The sequence below is a fragment of the Strix aluco genome, chromosome 2, assembly GCF_031877795.1.
Source record: "Strix aluco isolate bStrAlu1 chromosome 2, bStrAlu1.hap1, whole genome shotgun sequence".
Taxonomy (NCBI): domain Eukaryota; kingdom Metazoa; phylum Chordata; class Aves; order Strigiformes; family Strigidae; genus Strix; species Strix aluco.
The window spans coordinates 49751077-49767189 of NC_133932.1; the positions used below are offsets into that span (position 1 = coordinate 49751077).

General features: G+C 41.8%; 2 long non-coding RNA genes across 3 annotated transcripts in view; one reads left to right on the forward strand and one right to left on the reverse strand.

Moving 5' to 3' along the window:
• Positions 1–1033: 1033 nt before the first annotated feature.
• Positions 1034–3372, reverse strand: LOC141919330 (uncharacterized). The gene is made up of 2 exons (XR_012621935.1): positions 2679–3372; positions 1034–1333 (listed from the first exon to the last, which is right to left on the reverse strand). It is a non-coding gene; the product is annotated as an uncharacterized LOC141919330 (long non-coding RNA).
• The window catches only part of LOC141919329 (uncharacterized), a 92310-nt gene continuing 78097 nt past the window's right edge, over positions 1901–16113 (forward strand). The window contains exon 1 of one of the 2 annotated variants that reach the window (XR_012621933.1): positions 1901–1956. This is a non-coding gene — a long non-coding RNA (uncharacterized LOC141919329). Of the gene's footprint in view, positions 1957–2044; positions 2188–16113 lie in introns of those variants that run through there. The other variant, XR_012621932.1, reaches the window with a different exon arrangement.

Consider the following 16113-nt stretch of genomic DNA (forward strand, 5'->3'; position numbering starts at 1 on the left):
CCTGCTGAAACAAGGGAAAGATATAAGAGCTTGCCTTGCAGGTCAGCGTGCAGGGGCCCTGAAGATCTAATAGACTCTGAAAAATACTACCTGTGGCATATCTTGACTGCTTGCTGGAGCAAGCATGTAGCACATGTACTGAGTTCCCTATTCTTCAGCTGATGGCTTTGATGTCTTATGACAGTTTCTAATGCTGATGAGGCAAAACAACCTCAGAATGTGCAAAACCATAGCAACTGCTGCAGGAAAATATATCTGGAAACAAAATGTCCTTATGTCTTCTAATTTTACTGCATTTCTTCCCCTCCAAGCTAATGACAGTTGTCCTGCTACAAGCAGGTTTTGTGTCGGGATAGGCTCGGGCTAAACTTTCAGAAGAGACTTGAGCCCAGTGATATGCAGGAGTGGGCAGACATGTTGAAACCCGAAGTGCTTTTGCTGGGATAGCGGAGTGCTACCCAGCATCTGTTGATTATTTATTGGATTAAAAGGTCTGTGGGGCAGAAACCGCTATTGCCCACACTCTGCTGGGTGCTCCCCAGTACTGTTGTCAGAAGGGCATAAGATAGTGATGCCTTCTCCGGGCCCCCAGCGCCAGGACAGTGGCCTATGTGGGGGCTGCGCAGGTCTCTCTCTCTTGAACAAACTCTCTGGACCCAAGCCTTAGGGGTCTCTCCAATGAAAATTCTCTGGGAAACTGGTGTGTTTCCGTGGAAACTTTCAGTTTGGCAGAGCTGGCCTTTCTGAGGGAGAAAAATATCTGCTCTGACATTTCACAGCTGCTTGAGTTGTAAGTGGTGTGAACGATGGTTTGTAAGTCATTATTGTCAGCACATCTTGATACATTAGATTAAATAAGACCATACACATTTTTTGCTTACTAATACCTTCAAAATATATATGGTCATGCCTCATTTTTGCTTTTTGAAGCAGGAAATATACGAAACAACTTCAAACTTCTCCTTGGGTAGAAAAACTTAATTTCCAGTGTTTAAAAGAAAATTCATTGTAACAAATAAAATATGATCAGAAATTGTCAAATTAATTTTTACTTTTATTGTAACTCATTATTTTAGTTTACAGCCTGAGTACTACAGGGTTTGAGAAGTAAAGCAGTCCCACACGCATCCAGATGGAGAGATTCATCGTTTCTGCTGCAAACAAGCAGCAAACAAGAAAACTTCAAAGGCAGCCAGGACTGGCACAAGGGGATCAGTGCGAGGGCAAGAAGGTGCTGGCAAGCTCAGCTAGCCACACAGTTACTTTAACATAGATCCTTCATCAAATTCCTGGAATCGATTAGTTGATAACTCCAAGGAAAATAGTTGTGTAGCTAAAGGGAATGGAGACAACTCTTGAGTGGCAGCGTAATTTCTCCTGCGATCTTTCCCAGATGCTGGCGTGCCCTTATGCTACGATAGGAGAACTGCAGATGAACTAGTCAATACCATGCCACCGCTCACCCCTGCCTGCAAGCCTTTATTACCAAAGAAACTCCCTACAGAAGGGGAGGCCATGTTATCCATTTGTCCGGGTAAAATCTGCTCATGGTTTTTCCACCTGCTCCGCAGAGTCCTGCATAGCAGGGCCTGGATACAGCGCTCTTCCCGTGCAGTGTGGCCCGCAGGGGCTGGGAGCTCCTACCCAAATCACGATTATTCTTTTTGAAAGTCCCCAGCTTAATAAATGAGCGGGGTTTATTGTGCCCCAAACTGGGAGAAATCTGTCCAAAGCCCAACACCCCCCCCCCCAAAAGCTGCTTGTTAAATTTCCACCCCGCCCGCCCCGGCCCCGGGAACCGCAAGCACCGCCACCCCCATGGAGCCCTCACAGCCCTCCTCTCTGCCGCCGCCGCCCCCGGGGTCCCGCCGCGGGAGCGGAGCGGGCCGGGCTGCCGCCCGCCGCCCGCCGGGGAAGGCCGCGGCTGAGGAGACACCTGGGTTTCCCTGGCAACAGGTAGGCGCCCGCCACGGCGGCCGGGGGAGCTGGGGTTTCCCCGCCAGGCGCTCTGCCGCGCCGCTGGCGGGCCCCGCGCAGCGCCTCGCCGGCCGGGGACGGCCCGGCAGGGTCAGGCGGGTCCGGCCGCCGCCCGCGCCGCGGGGCAGCCCCCGGGCCGGGCCCGCCGCCCCCCTCGCCGGAGGAGCTGGGGGGGCCAGGCGAGGAGCGGCCCCCGCCCGTAGCGGGAAGGTAAGGGGGTCCTGCCGGTGGCGGGGGCCGGGGCGATGGAGGGGACCTGGGGCAGCGCTTGGGGTGAGGTGCAGGGGCTTACCCCGGGCCGTGGCCCGCCTCGCCTGCCCGTGGCCCGAGCACTCGCGGTTGGGGTGCTGCTCCTCAGCCCGGAGAAGGGCCCCATTTCCCCAGGGCCGGGGCTCGCAGGCTTCCCCCCTCACTGCCCCCGCCACCCTGCTCTGCCCGACCGGGGCTTCTCCCCTCCCAGCCTCCGCCATCCCGCTTGGCTTCGCCGCCAGCCTCCTCGTGCCCGGGCGGCTCTTTCCAGCAGGTGTGTGTGCCCGCCGCCGCCCACCACCGCCCCGCCGCCCGCCCCTGCCTCTGCCCTCACAGCCCGCTTCGCTTTGGCGTGGGCCTGGGCCCAGCGAGGCGGTGTCTCCCCTTCCATCCGCTTCAGTCACCAAAGGTTTGCCTGCTTCCCTCTTAATTTCCTTCTTGTTTACATTTACCCTCAGTGGAGGCAGGCAGGTCACCGGCCTCACCGGTGCCTTTTCCCCTCATCGTCAACACGGGAGCGCTCAGCACCCTGCCCGCCGGGGTGCCCGGTCCGCATGCTCCATCTTGGCGCCCGCCAGGCTTTCAGTCCAGGGCCCGTGCGTGTGGATGCCTGATGGTTAATCTCGTCTGCTTCTGCTGGGCACAGACGCATCAGGTTGGGCACGGGTTTGCTCTAACGAGGCTGTGCGGCTCCTGGACGGGAGCTGGCTCCTGCGCGGGCGGTGAGCTCATGTCTGTCTGCGCGTGCCCCCGTAGACAGGCCTGCCCGCGGTCCAAAGCTCTGCTGCCTCAGCAGTCTGCGGGTCCCCTACCAGAGGGGATGCTTCTTCGGTCTCACCCCGGGATGCACGAGAGGAAACATCCTCTCAGCGCCAGGCATCCTGGTATTCACTGCTGGCTGAGGTCAGACGGAGATGGACAGCGCTGTAAGGCTTGCCATGTTGTGGCCAAGTAACTCCTCTTCCACTGCTTTATTTTCTTCTTTCCCTGAATCTCAAACCTAAAGCACAGGGAAGGGCAAAATAGAACAACGGATGCCCTGGTACAAATTCTAAAAAAAACCTTTACAAAAACTAAAACCATAAAAAAATCTTTAAGAAAAGTTCTTTAAAAAAATTATCCCCACTTAAAATTTGCTTACTTGTTTTGTAACAGTAATGCTTTAGTAGCGCTTGCTGCTGAAGTTAAATGTCAAATAGTCTTCCCATAAAACTTATCAAGAAAATGGGGCTGATTGGCGACCTCAGGCACTAATACAACAATAGCAAATAGGCCACAGCATCACAGACAAAGATACAAATTGACCTTGAATGTCAATTAACAGAAGGCTTTATCCACAGTTTTTTGTTGCACGCAAGATCTCTGGACTCTGCTGTGTCCCTGTGTTTCCTTTGTGTTGTGTTAGCAGAAAAAGAAAAGGAGCACAAAGCTCCCTTTATTTTATTAAAACCAGAAGTTGTTTATAATTCTGTGGCCTGTGTGATATTTCCTGAAAATGTAAAAACTCAATTCAAAAAGGAAATAATATGTTGCCTTGCATTGTTCCCTGAAATAACTTAGAGGGAGATAACTTGATAAAAACATTTCTATCACACCCTCTGGTTAGTTTAGTTGTTATGTTTCCAAAAATAGATTGTCCCCGGGTGTGCCTGAAATCTGCATCATGGAGGTCAGTTCTGTGTCATGCATAGCCTTTTCTGCCACAGCCATTCTGCCTTAAAATTATCATGGACTTCTCCTCTGTCTGCTTCTTTAATTCACTCATAATTTTGCATCGTTCTACAAAGTAGGTGCATGCTTGTAATCAGAGAGAGACAAGCTTGTAATCAGAAAGTAGCCATCAATAGTTGTTTGACGCCAGAAAAATAAAAAATGGTCAGAGATTTGAAATAAGGAAAATTATCACTTTTTATGGCTTCTGGCAAAACTCCATGACAAGCTTCCTTAAGAAATGTATAAACTAAATAATGAATAATGAACCAATATCTCTAAACTCTCCACAGAATCGCTTCTTTGTCTTATTTTTCAATGACTTATAATGTTTTCGCTTTCCCAGCATTATTGATATTAAATCAGGTTGCTAACTGCAGCGATGTCTTTGCAGAGAGTGGCCAGGAATTGCACAGAGCCCAGGAGAAGCGTGCTGGGGTGGGAGCTGAGAGATTGGGGCCATTCCAGAAGGAGCAAGATGCTTTTCCTTGTATTTAGCCTCAGGCATAGACATGGCTTGCTCCTTCCCTCAGTCAAAAAAAGGAACTTCAGAAGCTTAAACATACACTCGGACGGCTGCTAATGAGACTGTTCTGTCTCTTCAAACATTTCAAAATCTACATGCCATATTTCAGTCTCGGGCCTTCTGGGTGTTTGTGTCTAATTAGGCTGGAGGGCCTCCAGTTTGAGATTACCTATGCTGCTCGGTGCCCAATTTCTTTATATGATTTTGGCAATAAAGCAGATTACTGTGGGTTTATGTACAAGCAAATTAGGGACAGATGTAAGCATTCTTGTAAACCCTATTCCTGCTTTCTTAGCATGAATTGATTCCACCATCATCTGGTTCTTTCTACATAAAATGACAAGTGTGCCAATTATAGCATATTTGTAACTACGGGTACTCTGTAAGATGTGAGGCTTTTAAATACTTCATCTCTTGCTCTCTTGCCTTTTTTTTTTTTTTTTTTTTCCAAGGGAGAAACAATACTGCTTCAAGAAAAGCTTCCCAGTTGCACACAGAAATAATGAAAAAAAGGGACTCTGAGCAAAGCTATACATAACACAGCAACAAATGTTTCAAGTTTGTTTCTGTTTTCATAACTGCCTAGAGTAGAATGGAGAAAACACAATACATAGCACGTGAATTGGTGTTTAGCACTGTGAAGTGATATTCCATTGTTTAGGACTGCTATTTACTAAAAAGTCCCTGTGCATTACAGGAGGAACATGGAAAGACTGCTATGGCTGTCTCCTGAATAAATAAACCAGATCTTAATTCTCCAGATTGTTGTCCGCTTTGTAAGTGCTAGATCCACTCTTAGGATGTTATCTCTGGTTTTGTTAAGCCAAAGTTTGAAGTGAAATCCCAATTCCAGTGAACTGAATGACAAAATTTACTGAACAGTTGTTTCATCTTGGATGTCAGAAGAGCTGGATACATATTCAAAGGCAGACACCACCTTAAATGAACCTTAAAAATATTTAGAAATATGTATTAAAATGTGATTTGTGAAATGCTAGGTAGCAGGGATGAAACCCCAATATTAAAATACTCTTCTAAATGAATAAATGAATTTTTCAGCATGATAGCAAATATCTACAAATCTTCCAGTACTTGGCATCCTACAGTCTTACATAGCTGAATATAGACTTTAAGTGCCTAACTTCATACACTGGTAGGTGAATGTTTTAGATTAATAACTATAAAGATAATGCACTCCAGAAAACATCAGATTCTTTACAGTTATAATTTTGGAATCAGGAATACTGTGTTTGAAAACAAAATTCTTCATGACCTCATTAGGAAGACCTAAGAATAACTTGTCTCCTGACATCCAAACTCCTGCTTAATATAAATCTTGGGGATCTTTACCTCAGGCTCCCCTGTGACAGCTCTATGGAAATGTTGTGATGCTGAGATGGTGAGGAACAGTGCACCATGAAAAGGGAGTGTCTTGTGCCTGTCAGGCTCCCAGATTTTTGCTTGTGATTGTGCAGTTGATAAGAGCCAATTTTATTTCTTTGAAGAAAAAAGATTACAGGTCAAAACCTGATACCCAGTTCTTAGATTTAAATCATATGACATTAATGAAGCAGTTCCACATTTTAGAATGCTCTAAAAAAACCAACACTTCATGTTTACAGGACTTAGAGCCACGGTAAACTCATTATTCCTAACATCGCATATATTACAAAAAAGAAAAATGGTTGCCTGAATGTCAAATAGTGACAAATGTGTACATCCAACAGAAATACCATGCAGCCACCCTTCTATAGGCAACTTTTATATTGAGGGAATTTCCTTCCTTTTTGAAGTTCTGAGCCAGCTGGGACAGGCAATTACACCTGAAATGTCTCTGCTTTCATCTTTGGAACATGGAGGAGTGAGCAGCGAGGGGGCATTGTCTGGTGGCAAGAGCAGCCAGAGAGGCTTGGTCCTGAATGCTCAGAAGTGGGCACATCTGTCCTGTTGAAGGTCCCGTGCCCTGTCCCCTATCTCCCCAAACCATGATGAGGGACAGCCTTGCAATGCCTTTGGAATCTCTGCCTGAGCTTTGTGGTGTGAGCCTCCATCTATTTAGGAATACAGTAGCGCACTTTGATGTATCATGTGGTGAAAGCAAAATGCTCAATAATAGAAAGTGCCTTCAGAAGAAGCTGAGCTACTGTTCATGGGAAAACTAACACTTTAAACCCCTTTTTCATTCTGTAACATTCCATAGATCAGCATAAATCTGCAAGGAAACTGACGTTCAGCCCTGAAGAAGGAAATGCGGGTGTTTTTGTGTCAGAAAGCAAACTTTGGAGATCTCAGAAACTACAAACCTGAGTCCACCTGGTCTTTGCCAATATAGTTTTATAGTGAAGGGCTTCAGAAATATTTTTAGGTATGTCAGATACTTGTTTCCCAGTGTTTCAAATGTAAAGGAGAGAATAAATGCCTTAATAGGTTAGGAAGGCAGTAGGCTCATTTATCAAAAAGATAAGAGGAACCCAGATGACAGAATTATCAATATTTTGCAGGGAAAAAAGCTTATGGTAGGATGAAGCAGTGTACTGCAGTGCGATAGTGGCTTTGCCTTTTGGTCTCAGAACACTAACCTGAACTCTGAAAAAGCATTTGGGAAAGAAATATGCTTAGAGACCCAGTCTGGACTTTGTGTGGTGGTACGAATGAAATGCAAGTGGCATTTGTTTTTATTTTTTTTGGTGTGTATAAAATTGGAGTAGGGCTCTGTGGCTTGGATAGTTCTACTTTTTTTCAGTGCTTTCTAAAGTCATTGTAGCTGCAGCTTGGCTGTCATGTTCTTCCTTTAATTGGAAACTGGCCAAGGGGATGGTTGGCAAGCCTGTTTTTTGGAAGTCTGGACATTATCTTGCTGCTTTGGGGCCTCTGCAGTATTAATAAACCACGAATAAACTTCCTGGCATTTCTTTAACAACATTATGGTTAAAGAACAATCAGTTTAAGCCTTCAGAGAATAGCTATTGCAGAAGAACAGAAAACACAGTCCACTGACATCTAGCAAATGACTCTTTCCTTTGCTAAAGCAAAAAGGCTTGTTGGATTTTTGTATGGCAGAAAGAATAGTCCTGGGACATGGTATAAATGATGAGCTACCACTAATAAATATAGCCCTTCCACTGTAGAGTCTTATGCATACTGGTTAAGGATCTGTTTTCCTCACTGGATCTGCTTATGATATTGAATTTTGGGTCCTGATCTTGCATTTATGTTTTGGGATTTTATCCTGAAAATGCCATTCAAGTTGCTGTCTAGTGTGTATCTCCAGCTGGCCAGAGTCAAGAAAATATGCCTAGATTTAGTGGGGATCTACTTAACTTTCCTTGGACAGAGGGTTGCAGGCAGACTTGCTCTGCTGTATGTATGGAGGACCATTACAAAGCACGTTGTGTAGAAACCCGCCGTGCAGGGATGCTGCAGGGTGAGCCAGGAGTCCATATGGTCCGTGCTGCCACTCTTTGAGGAGCTGAGTGGTGTGGCCAGCAAGAAGCCCCCATCTGTGCCGTGTCAGCAGTGTCTTGCAGTTGAATTTTTCAACAGCAGAGAAGGGGACTCTGGAGGATGCACGTAAGGATTTTCCTTGGCGATGTAGTTCTGCATCGAGTGTTGTGGTAGCTGCAGTCAGCAATACCACAGCTTTTCCTCTCCTACAGTGTATCTCTGTGTGACAGGCAAATCACTAATGAGTAGCTAATTAGGCATAAGTGATCATGATTTTATTCTTTTTTTTGGTAATAAATACATTCAAGTCCCTATTCTCACTGGTTTATGAAAATGACCAATTTCACAGTGCTGAAAACAAGTTTCAAGACAAAAAAAAATGGTAAAACATTTTCTTTTTTCTGTCTGAGAATGTTAAACTTGATGACCAAAAAGACAAAGAAAACCCAACGAAGAAAAATTATTACTGTGGAAATCCCAAAGTGAGAAGGTAGGGATGTGAAGGTTTTATAAAATAAAAGTTAAGGGTTTCAGGAAATGGAAAAAGGCACACAAAAATCTCAAAGGCGAATAGAATTATGGATGAAATATCTTTTTCTTGCTTTTTTAAAATTTATTTTAAAGAAGCATAGTAAGAACAAGAGTAGTCTGAACAAAAGAATGGGCCATTGCTGGGTCAAAAATGTCCATTAGAATTAGAATGAAGTAGTCATTGAATTACTTCTCTTCATGCGTCAGCAAAGGACCGGCTGCTGCACCTCTGCTGATGGGGATCATGAAGTGTATAGCACCCTGCTCCACCTTTGCTGTGCTGCTGTGCTACTGTGTGAACTACTGTTGCACTGCTGTGTGAACTGTTACTATTAGGCTTATTTAAACATGTGGACCTGACAACTAATATCCAGAAGTTTTTACAGAATTCACTGGAGAGTTCTGTAGGTTCTGCAGTTTGAATTTTTCAATATGCTTTGAAACACGGAGAAATTACAGAGAACTTGGGAATTTGTCACCAATGTTTTAAAAAGGAATCTTCTAGATAATTGCAAGCCTATCAATTTGGCTCTGGTCCTGGAAGTAGCAAATGAAATTCTCCTACATTTAAACTTCCTATCATTTGTTAAGACCAGTCACCCATGATTTTTGGAAAATAGATTTTATCAACCTGACTCTTTATTCCTTTCTTTATTCTCTTATTTGAGAGATAACAAATACAGTTCCATCAATGCCATCATGTTGAAGTAATATGTAATATGCTTCTGTGAGGCATGATTTTTTGATCAAGTAACTAGACTGAAATGAAATCGATTCAATGCTTCTTAAATGGACTAAAAGCTGGCAGACAGGCTATGAAACATGACTGTAAATGGGGAATCCTCACTGAGTATGCGTCTTTCTGTTGGATCCTGTAAGAACTTGTTATTAGCAGTGACTATTTAGCACTTTATTGATGACCTAGATGGTAACAATATCAGTTTTCCACAGGGCTATGGGAAATTGAAGAAAGAGGATAGCTGTCTGATGCAAAGTGATCTGTCAGTGTTCGTAAAGTGGGTGCAAGCTGTAGTGTACCATGAGTGAGGTTTTAGTGACCTACTGACTCTTGGACGTGTGCTTGGCAGTGCTGAGTAAGGGTAGAGAAATATTTGCATATGCAAATGGTATTGATTTTAGAAAGGAGAAAAGGGATTCAATAGTGTCATGACAGTAAAGGACTCGGGAAAATTGAACCCCAAGGTCACTGTCTGCTGGATTTATCGAAGAAGGGTGGCTCAGAATCTCTTGCTCCATTTATGTACTGATTCTGGTTCATCATATGGCAAGGCATTCTTCAGTGTAGCCAACAAAGGCATAACAAAATGCAGTGTTTGGAAAGCAAAACTGGACCCAAGCAAGGTTTGCCTTTATAACAGGGAGGTAAACTGACCATTGAAATATTAATATCAGTACGAACTTTATTTAAAGAGAAATTCTAGTTGAAAAGGGCTGTGATTCTGGGAAGACTTGTGTTTTTCAGATCTGAACTCTTAGAGGGCTCCTGTTATGTAAGAAAATATTACCTAAATTCAGTCTTTTTTCCCCTTTTTTTGAGAGGAGCATCTTTCTCCAAGGGTTTAATTGTTTAGAGAACTTCGAAGCTTTATTCAGACCTCTGAATGTGGGTGAAACTCAATTTAGTCTCTTGCTCTGCTCAGAATTTATATTAAAGAATTGGCTTTATGTTAAAGTTTTTATTGTCAAGAATGAAAGCAGAGAAAATCCCACGTATATTTTAGAACCTAGGAGATGCCTATATGCTGCAGTCCTCTCTCCTGTTGCTCTCTTACCCTGTTACTTGAGACTTCTTAAATTGCCAGGACAAAGACACTGGGAATTTGATTTACGTATTCATTCTGTTCTCTATGCAGCTGGTTTTGGCCTGTAACTAGAGCAGCTGAAAGTAGTGCTCAACTCAGGCAACGTTTCTGAATTGGCTAAATGCAGTAAGGGGCTAAGATGAAATTTTTACTCTGGTCTGGATGAGATTCTGGACTGCTTTTAACAGTGGTTTTGCCAAAACCCTGGTAGAGAGTTTGCCTGTGACTGTGTTTATATTATTGCCCTTAGAAAGAATTTTGTGGCACTCTGCAAGGCTGTGATTGCTTAAGATTATACTGAAATTTCTTAATGTTGAAATGGTGTGTGACAGAAAGCAAAAGCAGCTTCAGTATTAGACCTCATGGTTAGCCAAGGGGATCTCAGCTGTACAGAAATAGGTTCTGTTCCATGTTCTCAAGAATCAGTAAAATTTAGAAGTTTGATCTTTAGAAAGTCCATCACATTTTAAGTACAGCCCTGAGTATCTGTCCATTTTCTGCTTATGCTGTTCACTACTGACAGGGCTCTGGAAGTAAAGCATGAAAAAGTCTTGCATCTGGAACAGCTAATGTTTACCTGAATGTTTTTCACCTTTTTGCTAATTAAAACACAGCAATGAAAAATGCTATTCAATTGAATCCAGGTATTTCATATAAAATTAGTAAAATTAGTAATTATACGTACCTTTTGTCTATCACTTTTGTCCACTGAAAGAATTTATCCTTCCATCCTACTAAAATTAAAAATAATGAAGCTGGCTTGCTTTGCAGAGGACTTTGAAATGACATGCCCAGATCACCTAGAAGCAGAGCCAGGACTAGTATCTGTGAATCCCAAGCTGCTTTTGTATCCATTGGACCATGCTGATGACACCACTAAATACAGAATTTGGGAAGTACCCAAGTGCAAATTCATAACCAAATTTCAGGTCCTGCTTTAGGAATATACTAAGAATGTTTTTTAAAACTGTGATGATAAGTTCTTTTTCAAATAGAGTTTTGGGTTTTTTTTTTTTTTTTTAAATTTATAAAACTATAAACAAGAAAATGTGACCCTCCATGCTTGTTCTCAAGAACAGATTTACATTTTTTTCCAATGACCATAAAAATACTTGCATTTATTTTCGTATTCCAGTTACTGCATTGAAAGCCTACCCATTGTTCATGTTCAATTCCTGTCTTCAGTTCACCTGTGGTAGCAGCTTACAGGATGCATAGTCTATATTCTCCAGCAGTTACAGCAACACTTACATGTAGGAGGTGTTTGTAACATCAGTAGGAGTATCTATTTCTCCTCTTTCAAGTCATGCCTTAAAATGATCCTTTCTCCACAATTTTTGGCACGAATTGAATTTCTTGTAAGAGCTGATCATTTCCCAGAAGGTTTAAAAAGAACATCCAGTTGCTTTCTTTTGCGCCCCCCCCCCCCACCCCCAATTTGTGCTGAACTGTGCCCTCCTGTTTTACAGCTGGATTGGAGGTGCCTCTGATAAAGGGCTGTCTGTTGTTCAAATGGGACTTAGTGTAATAATCTCTTAGTCTTGTGCCCAGGTCTTTAAGTGTTACAGTCTACAAATTACCATCCTTATCTCTTTTTGTCTTCCTCTGGCTTGCTGAAAGAATGAGCATGGCTGTCTCAGTCGTAGCCAGGACTATCAGTTTCCCCACTGAGAAGACAAGAGGGTTCCTGCTGTACGTGTCTGTATTCCAGTGACCTGCCTGCTGGTAGATGTTGCAAACTCATCTGAGAGGACTTCTGTTCACCTGTCTGACACCTCTGCTCTGAAGATTCGGTTATTAAAGCATCTGTATGAAACATACTGGCTGCTGAATGACCAGCCTCAATGGAAAAGAAATACATGCCAATGGCATAGGCATACATGACCAGCCATAGGTGCATGCATATTTTCTATGATGGTTAGCTATTTGTGGATGACTCCTAAATGCAAGCACTGAAAGGGTTAGCGAGATGCACAGTATGTGATAGTTTGCCCTTTCCACAAACATCAGGGACACAGCACTAAAGAACTGCAGTGAGGTCATAAAAATATTTTTTTTTGTTCCAAGCTTTAAAGATCAGCACTGTTTGTCATGGAGCAAAATGGCTTGGAAGTTGAACTTCTGTTCCCACAATTGTATTTAAGAAGTGCTCATGAATCTTGACAGACTTATGAGTGATTGTAAGCAGCTGAATGAAAACAATAGGCCTGCAATAGCCATGGGACATGGGTGGGCCCCACTGTCAGTGTATCTGCACAGATGAGGTCTTGCATGGCAGGTAGGCTATGTCAGGGCAGAGCCCTGGGAGCTCAGGCAGTCACACTGTAGCACGTATGAGCTTCAGTTCCAGCTATTCCTTCAGCTGCTCAAACACTGTATCTGCAAATAGTGTTAAATAAAGTGTATTTTGCATGCTTTTTTAAAAGAGGCTTGAACTGTGTCTTCTCATGATGCAAGTTCACATCTAAGAACGCACTGGCTGTCATAGCTTTAACCCCAACCCACTCTCTTAGTTCGGGGAGACTTATGTTGCCAGCTCAAGGCTGGCTGAGAGAGAGGTAAATACAGATGGGTCCCTGGGTATGGGTGTTCATATATATGTTTATAGCTAAATGTTGTATTAACAGAATATAATTAACTGAGGAAAAGGTAATTCCTGGAGAAGTTGTCTAGGACTGAATGTCTTACATGGCCACGTGCAGAAAAGCTTACAAAGAGATGAACTTTCTTGATGCAAAGACCTTATTTCTTAAAAGATGAAGAGAAGATACAGAAAGGGAGAAGCAGGATATAAAAAAGTGGTGAGATTGTTGATTGTGGTAATTGAGGGTAGACTGATAAAGGGCAGAAGTTGCTTTTAATTTACAGCCCACTTACAGATTTCAGAGGGAAAGAAATAGCTATTCTGCATGCCCTGATATGACAAAGACTCTTTTCTATCTGTAACTAACTAAGAATCTACTGCTGTTTTGTAATTCCACATCACTGAATCAGAATCAGTAAAACATTTTGCTTCTTTCTTTTAAATGCAATTGCCTTTGGATAGAAAATGTTTCCTAATGTCTCCTAAAGTCTTCTAAGTGGTGTTTGTGTGAGTATATGAAGATCTATTCTGCTCAAAGGAATACTGTAGTCTGAAATCTATATTTTGGTATCACATTGTCAGATAAATTTCTTTAAGACTTGACAAGCTAAATAGTTAAATGCATTGAAAAGGCTTTATGTTTAAATATTATTATCATATTAAATTACATATATATAATTTTAAAGGAAATAGCATATTGATCTGTAGAACATTGAGCAGATATTAGTTCTGTAAAAAAACATTTCTGGAAAAATATTACTTAGGGCTAAAAAGCTGTTTATATACAAAACATTTCCTATTCCATGTATATTAAATGCAGTGTACTCTGTCTATAAAGATCTTTTGCGGCTTACTGTTTGATCTGAACACCATGTAATGAAGAGTTCTGCATGTGATGAAATTGTGCAATTGAATGCCCAAATAAAGAAGATGCCTAGTAAGGAATGAGTAAAATGCACAAGCTATAAATAAATGGACGCTCTGAAGTTAGTATATGAGGTGCTTTTTATTTCTACAACCTGGAATGCTAATTTCAAAGAATAAACTACAAAAGATTAAAAGAAATTGCAAACACTGTCACACTCAAAAAACAGGTGAAGATCACAAAAGAAGTATTTTTGCAAGCAAAAAAGAGGCTCTTACCAGACTACAAACAAAACCAGAGTGCAGTGAAGAATTACCGGCCTTTAGAAACTAGGTACTTTAAATAGCAGAGGGAATCCCATAGTCCAACGGTACTGCACAGGTGGGAAAGACTGTATCCTATTTATTGCATTTTAATTTCTATATCAGTTGAGGTATGTCGTTTTCACAAAAAGAGGAGTGATCTGATTATCTGGTAATTTAGACAAGGCATTATGACATTTAATTTGCAAATGTTCATGACCTAGAACATTTCACTAAGTAGCTGATAGTGTGAGGACGAGTTAAAGCTGTCGATTCAGCCTCCTGCTGTGCAGGGAGCGTGTTGGTGGAAGTAGCTGCAAAAGAGTAAGACAGATCTGCAAGTCGAGCTCCTGCTATATCATCTTGGAATGAAATCAATATGTGGATGAGACGGGATTTTTGTCCTCCGTGTTCTTCAAGGAGATACACACATGGCAAGGATTTGATGAGTGAAATGGTTAGACTATATCTGAGCAGTACTACACAGGGACATAACACTTTGTATCCTCAAGTCTCCAGGGAGAACTACAAGACAACAGGATTAACTATCAGAGTGGATACAGATAGCTCTGTAGACAGAAACTCTTGTCTACATGTTTGGAATAGATAATTGATGCAAGAACTGATAGGGCAGACTTCTGGAGCAGATTAGTTTTGCACTTTTTCTCATTACAGTCTTTGTCATGAAAATTGATATACTTTATGCCATTTTCTGTTCTCCTTACAGTCATTACACTGGAAATGTTATCACTTTTGATTTTTCCAATTTTTCCATTCCTAAGGCCTGGTATAATTATTTTCTCATAATATATTATCTGTTTCAGTGTCTTTATAAAAAAATCAGCATTGGTGGAGTTTGGTAGGAAATTATATTCTTCCCTGACAAGCTAAAGATGGCATTGTTTAAAGGAATAATTAATTATCTTAGGAAGCCATTTTCATTAAGACCTAGTTTTAATATCTGGTTAAGCATAAGAAAAAGTGGTGATGAGGACTTTCTGTAGACGCTAAGAAGAGAAGGTGCTGTATTGCTCTAATCTGACTTCCAGCATGAAAGGAATGCAGGGATTCTTGCTTTTGACTCTATATCACTAGAAAGTCATCCAGCTTTGATCTGCCAGTGGCAAATGATGGAGGATCTAATATAAGCTTTTGGAGAGCAATCCAATGACTACTTATTCTGGTGAAAAACCAATGAAATTGAAAATAACTGGAATAACTTTCAATTTGTGGGATGAATTGTCTGTCACAGGCATGGAACCTTAAAAAAATCTTTTAAAAAGTTTAAGTCTTTAGAAAGTGATACTTTGAAGCTTTGAAGAAGAATTAATTGACAGATATCCTTTGGCTTCTGCTATACTGGACTTCTTGTTTCATAAGCTCTCACTGTTCAAACCATATGCCTTATTTCTAGACTGAAACTATATCATGTTAGTTTCTAGATTTTACCATCTTTTTGTCTTTTATATTATTCAACATCAAAATAATGAGTAGGGATATCTGTTCTTGGTGTCTGCATGGTTTGTAGGAGGCACAGATTTGGTTCACTTAGGTCACTCAGCACCTTCATTTCCCACCCCAGTCAGGGTCAGAGGGATTAAAACACACAGAGAATTCTTAATTGACAGTAATTGCTAAAGCATATAAAGTTGTACACCAAAGATCATCAACATTTGCTTCTCTTTTGTACTGCAGGTAGTTGATGATGTAAAATTCTAAAGAATGTGTCCTTATTGCCCTTGAAATGAAGCTAGACTGAGAAATACAGCAATATATATCTGATAGGAATGGTATTTCTTAAAATTGTGTTTTGGTACATGTATGTTGCTGGACCTTGCTGGTATCCCACTGATTAGATGTTGCTGAATTATGTAATATCTACATAAAATACATCTCCCAGTCTTATCGTAAGGTTTTCTGGACAACATGAGTTTTTACCTATGGTGACGTTACTTTCCCACATCAGTGTTCTAACAAACTGGTTTATACTTTCATTTTCGTGCCCATTAAAAAACAAGCCTTAAAATGGCTTACAATGGGCTGCCCCCTTTTGGAGACAATCAGACTTTGTTTCAATGGTTTTAAAAGCAATCCCGAGGGAG